This window comes from Schistocerca gregaria, chromosome 10, assembly GCF_023897955.1.
Source record: "Schistocerca gregaria isolate iqSchGreg1 chromosome 10, iqSchGreg1.2, whole genome shotgun sequence".
Taxonomy (NCBI): domain Eukaryota; kingdom Metazoa; phylum Arthropoda; class Insecta; order Orthoptera; family Acrididae; genus Schistocerca; species Schistocerca gregaria.
The window spans coordinates 153,469,887-153,485,219 of NC_064929.1; positions in this window are offsets into that span (position 1 = coordinate 153,469,887).

Consider the following 15,333-nt stretch of genomic DNA (forward strand, 5'->3'; position numbering starts at 1 on the left):
TTACTCTGCAATTCACCCTTAAGTGCCTGGGAGAGGGTTCATCGAACCATTTTCATACTACTTCTCTGCCATTCGAATGGCGCGTGGGAAAAAGGAACACCTAAATCTTTCCGTTAGAGCTCTGATTTCTCTTATTTTATTGTGATGATAATTTCTCCCTACGTAGGTGGGTGTCAACAAAATATTTTCGCATTCGGAAGAGAACGTTGGTGATTGAAATTTTGTAAATATATCTTGCCGCAAAGAAAACAGTCTTTGTATGAGTGACTGCCACCCCCAACTCGTGTATCATTTCAGTGACACTCTCACCCCTATTGCGTGACAACACGAAACGAGCTGCCCTTCTCTGCACTTTTGCGATGTCCTCCGTCAATCCTACCTGGTAAGGATCCCATACTGCGCAGCAATATTCCATCAGAGGACGGACAAGTGTAATGTAGGCTGTCTCTTTAGTGGGTTTGTCGCACTTTCTAAGTGTTCCTCCAACAAAGCGAAGTCTTTGTTTCGCCTTCCGCAAAATATTATCCATGTGGTCTTTCCAATTTAAGTTGCTTGTAATTGTAATTCCTAGGTATTTAGTCGAACTGACAGCCCTTAGATTTGTACGATTTATTGTATACCCAAAATTGATCGGATTTCTTTTGGTACCCATGTGGATGACCTCGCATTTTCTTTGTTTAGTGCCAATTGCCACTTTTCGCTCCATACAGAAATTTACTCTGCATCACTATGTAATTGGATTTTACCAGACGGCAACTGCAGCGTCATCTTCAAACAATATAAGGGGGCTGTTAAGATTATCACAATGATCATTTATATAAATCAAGAACAGCAGAGGACGTATGACACTACCTTGCGGAACGTCAGATATCACTTCTGTTCCACTCGATGATTTACCGTCTGTCACTACGAACTGTGACCTCTCTGAGACGAAATCACGAATCTAGTCACACAACTGAGACGATACTCCAATGCACGCATTTTGATTAATAGTCGCTTGTGAGGAACGATATAAAAAGCCTTCTGGAAATCTAGGAATATGGAATCGATCTGAGATCCCTTGTCGACAGCACTAATTACTTCATGGGAATAAAGAGATAACTGTGTTGCACACGAACGATATTTTCTGAATCCGTGTTGGTTATGTATCAATAAGTCATTTTCTTGAAGGTGATTCATAATGTTCGAGTGTGAGCTGTCAGTTTTTCCCGGTGTTTTCATCTGTGACTCTAAATTTTGGTCTCATCATTCACGTGAATCATCTCTATTTGAAATCAGTTCTTTCGCCCAATTGTTCTTAACTGCTGAAAATTAAGCAGCGGACAGCTTACATGCCTGTAACAACTTGAGATTGTAAAAAAGCAAGGTAGGGGTGTCCTACTTCCTTTTATACTGCCTCAAACACAAACATATTTTCCCTTGTTTTAGGTCTCTTTACATACGTGATAAATATACTCAGTGTATCTACAATCTTCATATTCTTATCCGTAATGTTACCTTCTAAAATTTACTATCCGCTAAGTAGCTTAAATGCCACTAATGCTAATGGCGTAATTACTTTGGGTACACATATTTTATTTGAATGCATTTTCATCACATAAGACTTCCACAAAACACATGTACTAGAAAATTCAATCCCGCTAATATTTGTTTTAATATGACATATCCTCTCTGAGAGCCCTCAGTCTACTCTTTCTGGAAAACACCGTCTTTTCCAAGAACATAAATTTCAATAGTTACTTTCACCTAGAATGTTTTAATGTATAAATGGCACTCTTTCTAAATTTACTGCCGTAGTTTTGAGCCCCGAATTTTCTAATTCCAAAAATGTATGCTTTCGCTAAAAAATATTAGCTTACGAAACTGAAATTCAACTTCGTTTTTTCTAGTCATTTGGTGACTGTTCATTGCATTTATTTAGTGATCACCAACTAAAGAGGGCGATCTGGAAGACCTATGGGGCGTCGAAATAAACCTTCGAATACGACCTATCAAGATAACAATTTTAATTTCGATAGTAAACAGCTACTGCCATTATCAGATCCTGTTAAAATGTGTAATGAATAGTTTTAAAAAAATGGTTCAAATGACTCTGAGCACTATGGGACTTAACATCTGAGGTCATCAGTCCCCCAGAACTTAGAACCACTTAAACCTAACTAACCTAAGGACATCACACACATCCATGCCCGAGGCAGGATTCGAACTTGTGACCGTAGCGGTCGCGCGGTTCCAAACTGAAGCGCCTAGAACCGCTCGATCACAAAGCCCGGCAGTTTTTGAAAAACATACTGGATTTATACGATGCAACGTAGGTGCGTTGATATGTAATGTTGTATATACACTCCTGGAAATTGAAATAAGAACACCGTGAATTCATTGTCCCAGGAAGGGGAAACTTTATTGACACATTCCTGGGGTCAGATACATCACATGATCACACTGACAGAACCACAGGCACATAGACACAGGCAACAGAGCATGCACAATGTCGGCGCTAGTACAGTGTATATCCACCTTTCACAGCAATGCAGGCTGCTATTCTCCCATGGAGACGATTGTAGAGATGCTGGATGTAGTCCTGTGGAACGGCTTGCCATGCCATTTCCACCTGGCCCCTCACTTGGACCAGCGTTCGTGCTGGACGTGCAGATCGCGTGCGACGACGCTTCATCCAGTCCCAAACATGCTCAATGGGGGACAGATCCGGAGATCTTGCTGGCCAAGGTAGTTGACTTACACCTTCTAGAGCACGTTGGGTGGCACGGGATACATGCGGACGTGCATTGTCCTGTTGGAACAGCAAGTTCCCTTGCCGGTCTAGGAATGGTAGAACGATGGGTTCGATGACGGTTTGGATGTACCGTGCACTATTCAGTGTCCCCTCGACGATCGCCAGAGGTGTACGGCCAGTGTAGGAGATCGCTCCCCACACCATGATGCTGGGTGTTGGCCCTGTGTGCCTCGGTCGTATGCAGTCCTCATTGTGGCGCTCACCTGCACGGCGCCAAACACGCATACGACCATCATTGGCACCAAGGCAGAAGCGACTCTCATCGCTGAAGACGACACGTCTCCATTCGTCCCTCCATTCACGCCTGTCGCGACACCACTGGAGGCGGGCTGCGCGATGTTGGGGCGTGAGCGGAAGACGGCCTAACGGTGTGCGGGACCGTAGCCCAGGTTCATGGAGACGGTTGCGAATGGTCCTCGCCGATACCCCAGGAGCAACAGTGTCCCTAATTTGCTGGGAAGTGGCGGTGCGGTCCCCTACGGCACTGCGTAGGATCCTACGGTCTTGGCGTGCATCCGTGCGTCGCTGCGGTCCGGTCCCAGGTCGACGGGCACGTGCACCTTCCGCCGACCACTGGCGACAACATCGATGTACTGTGGAGACCTCACGCCCCACGTGTTGAGCAATTCGGCGGTACGTCCACCCGGCCTCCCGCATGCCCACTATACGCCCTCGCTCAAAGTCCGTCAACTGCACATACGGTTCACGTCCACGCTGTCGCGGCATGCTACCAGTGTTAAAGACTGCGATGGAGCTCCGTATGCCACGGCAAACTGGCTGACACTGACGGCGGCGGTGCACAAATGCTGCGCAGCTAGCGCCATTCGACTGCCAACACCGCGGTTCCTGGTCTGTCCGCTGTGCCGTGCGAGTGATCATTGCTTGTACAGCCGTCTCGCAGTGTCCGGAGCAAGTATGGTGGGTCTGACACACCGGTGTCAATGTGTTCTTTTTTCCATTTCCAGGAGTATTTATATATATATAGTTTTCGAAAATAATGTATTTTCTGTTTTCAGTTTATGTTTTAGGAGAATCTAATGAGGGCACAGCTGAAACTCGTTATTAATGAAAATGAAATTAGGATTCTGACGGATCATCCTAATTTAAAAATTAGGAGTCGCACACCTAAGGTTCCATACGAACTTAATCATTTATATAGACAGTTCATCCATTCCGGGACTGAAGTATCTAGCTGGCCTGTGATCGACATTGATCTTAGCAGGGTAACTATCCCAGCGACGCTAAGATCTTTCTGAAGTCGGATAACAAGTGACAAAAGGAATATTTTCTTTTGTGTGATGTAATTATAAATTGACAACTTTCTGATTTTTTTTGTTTATTGCTTTACTTGTACTGTGAAAAATTTCGTCTCGTCAAATTTCATGATTCCACGTCAAGGGGAAGTACTCCATAGGTTATAATGAGTGCGTTTGCAATTATCAAAATATGTGACATAAATGGCCGCATCATTTTTATATCATCAAAGAACTATAGACCCCAGCGTGAGACGTAAATTTCAACTTCATACGTTTACCAGTTCCTAAGAAAAATGCTACATACGGACGACCGGACAGACAATGCTAAGACGAGTGAAAAAAATAGTTTATCTGCGAGTATATTAGCTGCAAATAAACAACTTCGGATTTTTTCTGTTATGTCGTACTGCGAAACCCCGCTTTTTCGGAAATTTAATGATGCTAAGTCAATGGGAAGTACGCTGTAGATTTACGATTATTAAAATTTGCGACATAAATTGCCCTCTGGTTTGGCTGCATTGACTTCGAAGCTTCAGTTGGTACACCGCCAAGGCAACATGGACTTTAGTATGTGACATGAATTTCAAGTTGATACGTTCATCCGTTCCTGAAAAGAAGGGGTCTTAACAGTTAACAGACGGAGGGACAGAAACACAGAAGGATAACAAATGACATATATATATATATATATATATATATATATATATATATATATATGTGTGTGTGTGTGTGTGTGTGTGTGTGTGTGTGTGTGTGTGTGTGTATTTTCAGCCATAATGGCTATGTTTGTGCACCGTGACTGTGTGGGATAATTATTTAAGTTTCTGCTACCACTCACTTTTTATTTTATGCTTTATCTAACATAATGCAACGCGTTTCGGACATGTTCTGTTTATCTTCAGGCGTTTATACATACATACATACATACATACAGAGAAATGTTGCTTAAAATAATAAATTGGGTTAATCTAGAACTCTTTGTCCATTGTTTTTTACTGTAGCAGCTACAGTAAAAAGCAATGGACAAAGAGTTCTAGATTAATCCAATTCCAGACTCTTTATTTTTAAGTAACATTTCTGTGTATATATGTATGTATGTATGTATAAACGCCTGAAGATGAACAGAACATGTCTGAAACGCGTTGCATTATGTTAGACTAAGCTTAAAATAAAAAGTAAGTGGGACCAAAAAATGTTTTTCTCGAGTGAGATAACTACAAGGAAGGGAGTATGACAGGGTTGTAACCTCTCCGCGATGTTATTCAATCTGTATATTGGGCAAGCAGTAAAGGAAACAACAGAAAAATTAGGAGTAGGTATTAAAATTCATGGAGAAGAAGTAAAAACTTTGAGGTTCGCCGATGACATTGTAATTCTGTCAGAGACGGCAAAGGACTTGGAAGAGCAGTTGAACGGAATGGACAGTGTCTTGAAAGGAGGATATAAGATGAACATCAACAAAAGCAAAACGAGGATAATGGAATGTAGTCGAATTAAGTCGGGCGATGCTGAGGGAATTAGATTAGGAAATGAGGCACTTAAAGTAGTAAAGGAGTTTTGCTATTTGTGGAGCAAAACAACTGATGATGGTCGAAGTAGAGAGGATATAAAATGTAGACTGGCAATTGGAAGGAAAGCGTTTCTGAAGAAGAGAAATTTGTTAACATCGACTATAGATTTAAGTGTCAGGAAGTCATTTCTGAAAGTATTTGTATGGAGTGTAGCCATGTATGGAAGTGAAACATGGACGATAAACAGTTTGGACAAGAAGAGAATAGAAGCTTTCGAAATGTGGTGCTACAGAAGAATGCTGAAGATTAGATGGGTAGATCACATAACTAATGACGAGGTATTGAATAGGATTGGGGAGAAGTTTGTGGCACAACTTGACCAGAAGAAGGGATCGGTTGGTAGGACATGTTCTGAGACATCAAGGGATCACCAATTTAGCACTGGAGGGCAGTGTGGAGGGTAAAAATCGTAGAGGGAGACCAAGAGATGAATACACTAAGCAGATTCAGAAGGATGTAGGTTGCAGTAGGTACCTGGAGATGCAGAGGCTTGCACAGGATAGAGTAGCATGGAGAGCTGCATCAAACCAGTCTCAGGACTGAAGACAACAACAACAACAATGACTACAAGTTACAAGTCAACTACTTCTTTTTTTTCTTTGGTTGAAGGACACATAGGTCAAGAAATAGGACACTATAAAAATAGAAATACCCGAAAAATGCCGCATCACGCATGAAATTTTAATACGTTTATTCGCCACTACTAATACACCCCTACAGTCGAGACAACTGAAGGAAATTTCTGACAACTGGCAGTGCTTTTGGTACTTTTCAACTGCCAAGCGTAAACAGCTTTGGGCGAAATCAATTGCCGTCTATAGAGCTATGAAGAGACATTGCCACAGATACGTCTACAAAATCGCCTCGTAGACACGCCAAGCTGCTGCGCCCTACGTACAGAAATTGTCTAGGGTATTACAGTAAAAACATTTTTTTAATTTTCGTTTCTAATAGAAAATTGCCAAAATGAATAGCTGGGTAACTCTGGGTTTGTCAGCTAGTATTTAATATAATATTTGATAACAAGGTCTGGGTGGGCATTGTAACCGAGACAAACTGGTATGTAGAACAAACAGGAACCAACCAAAACAGAGTGCGAAAACCCGACAGCAAATAATTTACCGTGGATTGTAATGAAATTAAAATGTATTCTGCATGATTCATAATAATGAAGCAAGTGAAAAAGCAAAAATTCAACAGATTTTGTTGTAAAAACACGCATATTTATGAAAATTACAAGATTTTTCCCCTTTGCAAACGATATCTGGTTTCTAATACAGACGAAGCGAGCAAAATAGCACCTGTGATCAAACAGCTGAATCAAAAATTTGAAGAAGTCTATACAGTGAAACAGGAGATTACTATCGATGAATCGCTCATGAAATTTAAGGGACGCATATCGTGCAAGCAATTCAGTCCATCAAGAAGGCCACGATTCGGTATTAAATTTTACTATTTATGCTAGTCATATTCAGGTTACTGCTACCAATTTAAAATATATACAGACTACGATAAGATAAGTTGTAATGATAGCGCCTCTGAGAGTGCTGTCAAAGAGCTATCATGGTCACTGTTACACAGAGGCCACACTATATTAGAGAATTGGTACATCTCACCAAAATTATTTATGACACTATCGCAGAATTATGAAATAAACGTCATTGGCAGTAGACAGAATATGAAAGAAGATTTCTGTAAAGCAAAATTATAGAGGAGCGAATATAGAATGAGGAGCTGCAACCGAATACTCGCTCTAAAGTGGGAAGATGAGTGAGATGTTTATATTATAACGACAAATCCCGAAACAGTAGAAATGATTACAGGAATGTGCAGTCGTATTTCGAAGTACAACAAAGGAACGATAAGAATTGATAGGCAAGACCAAATACTAGAATGCTTCAGAATCATGAGAAAATGTTAGAAACGACATCGAAATATTTTCATTTATCTGGTCGATATCAGACTTTTGAGTTGAAAGGATACCGATAAATTCTCATTTATCTGTCCAATGGCGGTGTTTTCAGTGCAAAAATTTTGTTCAGCAAAATAAGTAACGGGAAAAAAAACGGAGTTCGTAGATTATATGATTGAAATGGCCAAATAATTACTGAATAATATATCAAAACCAGATTATAAAGGACGGAGGTTTACCAGAGAGGACTGCGCGAGAAACACTGGGGCCATTTTCCTAAGCATACTGATACAACAGCATCAAAATCGAGGCACTCAAGAGTCTGTGAAGTTTGCACGAAAAATAAATAACGTAGTGAAATAGGGGGAGGAAGAGATGCAAAACAGTGTGTTTCGAATTTTGAAGAGCACTGATTTATGTTGTTGCTTTTTGTAAGAGTGCTAATTATGTCAATTTTGAATATATTCAGGTATTTGAGGTAAATATTATTCGTTTACATTATACTATGTCGACTGATATAAAATCTTTTGTGGTATTTGTAACACAATTATTAAATGAGCTTGTAATTTCTTATCAGATATTTCACTAAATTAAACCAGTTGGTTCTGAAACATATGCTTACATGTGGTAAGTCGTGTGCGGTTGGTACAACTTCGGACGGATTATCGAACCATGGAATGGCTCGAAGACCGTACCACGGTGTTTATTATGGACCCAGGCCGGTGGAACTTAAGCCGTAGGTTAAGGGATTAGAATAACCACCATTCCTGTACCACTAATCAATGGCTTAGACGAATCCACTTCCAGTAGACTCTCGCATCCGACCACGGGATTCGAAAACCAGTATCGAAAACGATCATTACATTATATCCAACCGGTCTCTAGCGTCTCCCTTATACACAACGGAGGATTACAGTCTAATAGTCGAAAATGCTAAGGACACACCTAAGAACTCTACACTTCAAACTTCCCATTGCAGAAAAACAGGATTTATTCTTCTAGTAACCCTCTACATGTCGGCTTAGTTCGTTAAAAGACATATCCAGGTAGCTGCTGGCTCCAGGCTCCGCGAAACAGACTCTCCCTCCACAGTAAGATGTACGCCCTCTAGACAACAACATGCGACTTCGAAACATGACAGAATATTCCAGTTTGTTAATAAATATGGAACTGAATAAAGGCGGTAAAAAATCTTATCAACGAGATTCGAAGCAAAGACTTTACGATATGACTTTTACACTACTGATTATTTTTCCGTTAACAGACGCGTTATTGACATTTCATTTCAGTTGTATATAAACAAGCTATTCGTAGTTTAATGAAACGAAAATAAATTGAGGGAATCACAAGGGCCCAAAGCACCGGCATAAAGTTTTGAGAAGCAGTGACCGAGCGGTTCTAGGCGCTCCAGTCCGGAACCGCTCTGCTGCTACGGTCGCAGGTTCGAATCCCGCCTCGGGCATGGATGTGTATGTGCTATCCTTAGGTTAGTTAGGTTTAAGTAGTTCTGAGTCTAGGGGACTGATGACCTCAGATGTTAACCGCTCGGTCACAGCGGCCGGCTTATCATGCACAGTTTTAATGATTTCTTTATGGAGACCTCAAGAGGTAGCAATTTTGAAGTATGTCCTCCCAGAATAACTGCAAGCTCTGTATTTCCCTGTCTCAATTTCTCTTTCACAGAATTTTCAACTCTTCTTCAATAAAGCACCTTTCCTTCTCTGGCACACTTCGTTAATTCATAACTTCATACCAAGCTCGTCATCTTACCCGTGTAATGTATGTGAACAATACCTAGAGGTACTTCAGAAGGTTACGGCATTGTTTTGCGCTTGAAGATGATCATTGGATTATGTTTAGTACCGTCAGCACGACATGAAATGACAACAGTGTAGTGCATGTTTTCATGTCCACTTGTTTTTATAGTTACAGTTTTGGCACCTTTCATTGCAACTCTGTTACTCGGCATGTCAAATGTCACAGGAGTTTCGTCCATACTTGCTATTTGGCTTAATTCCACACTGGTTTTCCTTCAATGCTGAATAATAAAGCTATGGAAAGATAACGTTTTATCTTCATACTCTTGCGGCATTTTCTGAGATTTTTTGGTTTTGGTTCACATGCTAAGTCCACGAAGCTTCATAAACCTGTAGCGCCTACCAAATCCATCCCTGAAGTCTGTTAAGTTCAACTATAGCGCAGGCTTACGAGCGAGTACTTGAATCATTTTCGTATTAATTCCAATGCCATTTCGACGATGTCCTTGAATCCAATTCTTATACAATTTGTTGTGGTTGGCGGGAGAGCCAACCGTGTAGTAAAGGAGGCCGAAATGCACGCGTCTCAGCTCACGCAGGCTGGTGTGAGGTCTGGAACACGACAAGGGAATTAGAATTGAGAAAAACGGACGTAGCTGGTGGAATACTTAACTTTAATCCATTAATGGAGAACGTCGCTCTTAATGGTACATGATTCACAATATCAATAGTACGGATACTGGCGCCTTGCTAGGTCGTAGCAAATAACGTAGCTGAAGGCTATGCTAACTATCGTCTCGGCAAATGAGAGCGTAGAAGTCAGTGAACAATCGCTAGCAAAGTCGGCTGTACGACTGGGCGAGTGCTGGGAAGTCTCTCTAGACCTGCCGTGTGGCGGCGCTCGGTCTGCAATCATTGATAGTGGCGACACGTGGGTCCGACGTATACTAACGGACCGCGGCCGATTTAAAGGCTACCACCTAGCAAGTGTGGTGTCTGGCGGTGACACCATACAATTTTTTGGCCTTTTTGCATTCAGCCCTCTGTTTGCGCATTTAGTCTTCATTTTCTTTTGTTTTTCTTTACTACCCGGCAAATTGTGATTGTTTTTTTTTCTGATGGTAGAGGGCCGAAACGCCACTCAGCTGGTCTGTTCCCATGTTCTTGTGTATGCTGTATTACTTTCAATTTGCGGCGCAGATCATATGAATACCTTTTATTTTATTCACTTACGAAACTAGCTACTCACTAAAATATTGAAATGTTACCGGTAACACAAATCACCTTCAATACAAGTTCACTAGCAGCGTATACTGCAATGACGCATTATAGGCTAGAACAGTGGTTCTGGTTTCGTGGTGGCGGGACGCGAGGGAGACAGTGTTAGCAAGCTTGTGAATCCCCACAACTCATGTTCGTCGCATCGGTGCACTGCTGGTCCCACTAGAACAAAAAAAAAAAAAAAAATGTTCAAATGTGTGTGAATTCTTAAGGGACCAAACTGCTGAGTTCATCGGTCCCTAGACTTACACAATACTTACACTAACTTATGCTAAGAACAACACACACACCCATGCCCGAGAGAGGACTCGAACCACCGGCGAAAGGGGCCACGCAATCCGTGGCATGGCGCCTCAAACAAGGGGCCACTCCTCGCTGCCCCAGTTGAATCAAAAGTTGCCAGATAAAAATAGGTCTCCCGCGGCATCGAATATATGGTCAGTTTAAATCAAACACTGGACACTTTTATATTAATTTCGAGTATAAGACGCACCTGAAATTTTGGACGCAAAAAGAAATGCTTCTTCCAGTCCGTAAAGTACAGCACATAATACAATCTTAAAATCGATGACAGTGTGCTATATGCCCTGATTATAGCCAGCGCCTCAATTAGAATATCCCACTCAGCTGCTGGCAAGTACATTAATAAGCTCTAAATGTTTTATAGTTAACAACAGTCGCAGATCTTGTAATTTTTAAAGATTTTCGTTTTTTTTTTCCTGTTGCGCCTTATTGCTTGATGAAACCTATGTCCCGGCGCTGATCTCCAAATCATATAATAATTTCTTCCATTCTCTATTGAAATTAATCTGATTAATCTGCGCTAGAGGCAAACAACACAATTCCATAATCGTTACTATATAATCGTTTGTTTTTCTCGTTACCAGTTTCAAAGTAACTATTTCACAAACATCTGCAGAATACAAAATGTGCACTATGGTTGTGAGTTAGAAGGTCTGTTTCATGTGTAGTAGAATATCGGCTTAAAACATTCCGGTACGTTTTGCGTAACGGTCTCCTGCAGGTGCTCTAGCTTAGCATTAGAACACTTAAGGTTTCTGTAAAAAAAAAAAAAAAAGCGCCTGTTGCAAACGAATTCCTTGTCTCTTTGATTCTTGAGAATTATATTTTACCGAGGTATTCTTTAGCAGCATCTTCTGTGTTGACGAACACCACGAAAAACAGCCGGCCGCAGTGGCCGAGCTGTCCTAGCCGCTTCAGTCTGGAACCGCGAGACCGCTACGGTCGCAGGTTCGAATCCTGCCTCGAGCATGGATGTGTGTGACGTCCTCAGGTTAGTTAGGTTTAAGTAGTTCCAAGTTCTAGGGGACTGATGACGTCAGATGTTAAGTCCCATAGCGCTCAGAGCCATTTTGAACCACGAAAGACAGTATGAAGGAAACATTTTTCTCAATTCAAAATTATTCCGACAGTCAAGATCACACAAAATATTTTTTATTCAAGACCTCAGGTTACGACAGTCTTAGCTCTCATTCCTGTCTACTAGAATCGAACACAGGCCTGAATTTGAGGAGGAAATTTCTGAGAACGTACGACTGGAGTACAGCATTGTATGGCAGTGAAACATGGACTGTGGGAAAAACCTCACAGAAGAGAGACGAAGCGTTTGAGATGTGGTGCTACAGACTAGTGTTGAAAAGTAGGTGGATTGATAAGGTAGAGAATGAAGAGGTTCTGCGAAGAATCGGAGAGGAAAGGAATATGTGGAAAACACTGACAAGGAGAAGGGACAGGATGGAAGGACACCTATTAAGACACCAGGAAATGACTTCCATGGTACTAGAAGGAGCTGTAGAGGGCAAGAACTGTAGAGAATAACAGAGACTGGAATACATCCAACAAATAATTGATGACGTAGGTTATGCTACTCTGAAATGAAGAGCTTTGCACAGGACAGGAATTTGTGGCGGGCCGCATGCATAAATTGTTCAAATGGCTCTGAGCTCTATGGGACTTAATAGCTGAGGTCATCAGCCCCCTAGAACTTAGAACTACTTAAACCTAACTAAACTAATGACATCACACACATCCATGCCCGAGGCAGGATTTGAATCTGCGACCGTAGAGGTCGCGCAGTTTCAGACTGAAGCGCCTAGAACCGCTCGGGCACTCTGTCCGGCCGGCCGCATGCAACTAGATGACTTATGACTCAAAAAGAAAAAAAAAAGAAAAGCTGTCATCTTCAGGTCTGTAAGAAAATGCAGTACATGGAATACGTCTCACTTGACATAAAAGTTTTAGTTTGGTATAAAGAGAACAACTTTTTGCAATTTTGTCGTATGATGACATGATGGAGACCGTGGCTGTTGTTTGAAGAGAAGTGTTGATGGTATTGGTGCAGCAACCAGCCACAAATTTTCTTTCAGTTCCTTTATTCAAAAGGTACCGTTACCGGTTTCGAATCGTTGTGATTCATCCTCAGACGGTTTACGCGCTTTCTTTGTGACATGTGGTGTGTTTTTTACAGATTAATTGTCCTAAAATACGAATAATACATAATTATAAACATGCCACACACGGATGGTTGCGTTACAGATTTTCGTTGCATGTGACTTTCATGAAATGTCGGTCTGCAATGTAAATTTACGTGTGCAACAATAAGAATGCAGTGGGTATGTATTCACATCTGTTGGACGAATGTGCAACGAAAATCTGTAACGCAACCATCTGTGTGTGGCATGTTTATAATTATGTATTATTCGTATTTTAGGACAATTAATCTGTAAGAAACACACCACGTGACATAAAGAAAGCGCGTAAACCGTCTGAGGATGAATCACAACGATTCGAAACCGGTAACGGTATCCTTTGAATTAAGGAACTGAAAGTAAATTTGTGGCTGGTTGCTGTCCCAACACCACCAAGAACAACTTTTATCTCAAGTGAGACATGTTTCATGTGTTGCATTTTCTTACAGACCTGGAGGTGACAGCTGAGACTGTTCAAACCGGTTGTCTTGAATAAAAAATATTTTGTGTGATATGGGCTGCTGGAATGGTTTTTTAACAATTAAAACAGATCGCCCTTCAGTGCTCTCGTATTGAGAAAATTCAATATTTTTGTCGACATCAGGATGGTGCAGTAGTTAATATGAAGACCTAAGTTTTTTTTGTGGCAGCGTACTAATTAGAAATTTCTTGCCGACCCTAACGATATTCGTCCCCGAGACCTTCTTTGTAAGCACGACACACGATCCATGCTCACAGCTTTGCTTTCGCCAGTATCTCATCTCCCACCTTCCAAACTTCATTCAAGATCTCCTGCATACCTTGCAGAACCAGGGCTCCTGGAAGAAAGGATACTGCTGAGAAATGGCTCAGTCACAGACCATCGATAGGGTAAAGTTACTGGAGATGTTAAAGCTGGGAGAGGTTACCTCAGTCGTTAAATCATCAAATGAAAATTATTGAACTCAGTACAAAGGAAGTATAAGCATAACAACTGGAAGAACAATGAAGAAACCTTAGAAGCCCTATACTTAAATGTGAGGTCAAAAAAAAAATCAAGGTTTTTTGTAAAGGAGAGAGTCTCCACAAAATCCAGTTTGTGAATGATGCAGCCTGGTACAAATGTGGTAAAAAATACTAAAAATGCTATATTAAGCAGCCTGGTTGAGTTACATCTGTTTTCATTTCTCTTTTTAACCGTGGTAAAAACTTATAAAAAAATTCTAGAGTCCGCGTGCAACTGCTAACCCTCTTTGATGGTGGAATCAAGGTAGAACCGGTTTCGCGACAATGTATAGCATTTTGTAATGGGATACCCTCCTCTGACACTACCTTTCTTTATAGAAATAGCCGATATAAGGGATATTTTCGAATCTCGTATAGGTGAACATTATCTCGGCTGTTTCGATGGAAGAATTTCATACGTAGTATTTCATGTGTGGTATTTCAGGCTAAAATGTATAGAAAGAAAATAATTGGTTACAGTAGATATTTACTAGCTCTGTTTGGATATCTGAAATTATTCTTCTTATAGAAATATCTGAAATTACGAAATATCTGGCGTACTTAAAATTCATCTTATTAATTGCACAAACTAACGCTAATTATTAAATTTCTTTCTTGATTCATTTAGAAAATAATGATATAACTTGGTGATAATTCTTCTTTTGTCAAGGAAGTCTGTAACCTCTTGTTTTGTAAACTCTTTGGAATGCGTTACTACCGAAGATTGAGTTGCTAGTAGTGGGAAAGCCTCTGATGGAAACAGACGTGTTTCTAATTTTGGCGGTAACAATGCAATTTTCGGTTTTATGAAAATGGAGATAGTGAAGTAAGTGTGATATAGAAGAATGGGATGAAATAAAAAAAAGTCATAGAAACAGATAGTATTTCATCAATTATTATGTCAACTGGAACCCACAAAGTCAAAATTGCAGCCTCAAGAATCTACACCTAGACGCGCTGCAGACAAAACGAGAAAATGAAGGTTAAATCACGCCTCTCGAAGCTTTTGAAACTAATAAAGAGACTGAAAATTTACTGGTGATTTGTGGGAGGGTAAGATTATAATCTTCAGGATAAATCTACAATATACATACAAAACCGAGGTCTTAAGTGGAAGAACTAATACCGCCTACTATGAAGGTGATAGAAACAAACTCACTTTGCAGAATTACATTAAAACAATACGATTTCCCAGCGTTTTACAAGGCACATATCCGGTCATCATCAAGTGCCATGGATCTACATCTAAATCTACGTCTATAGCTACAAACATACTCGAGAGGCCATCG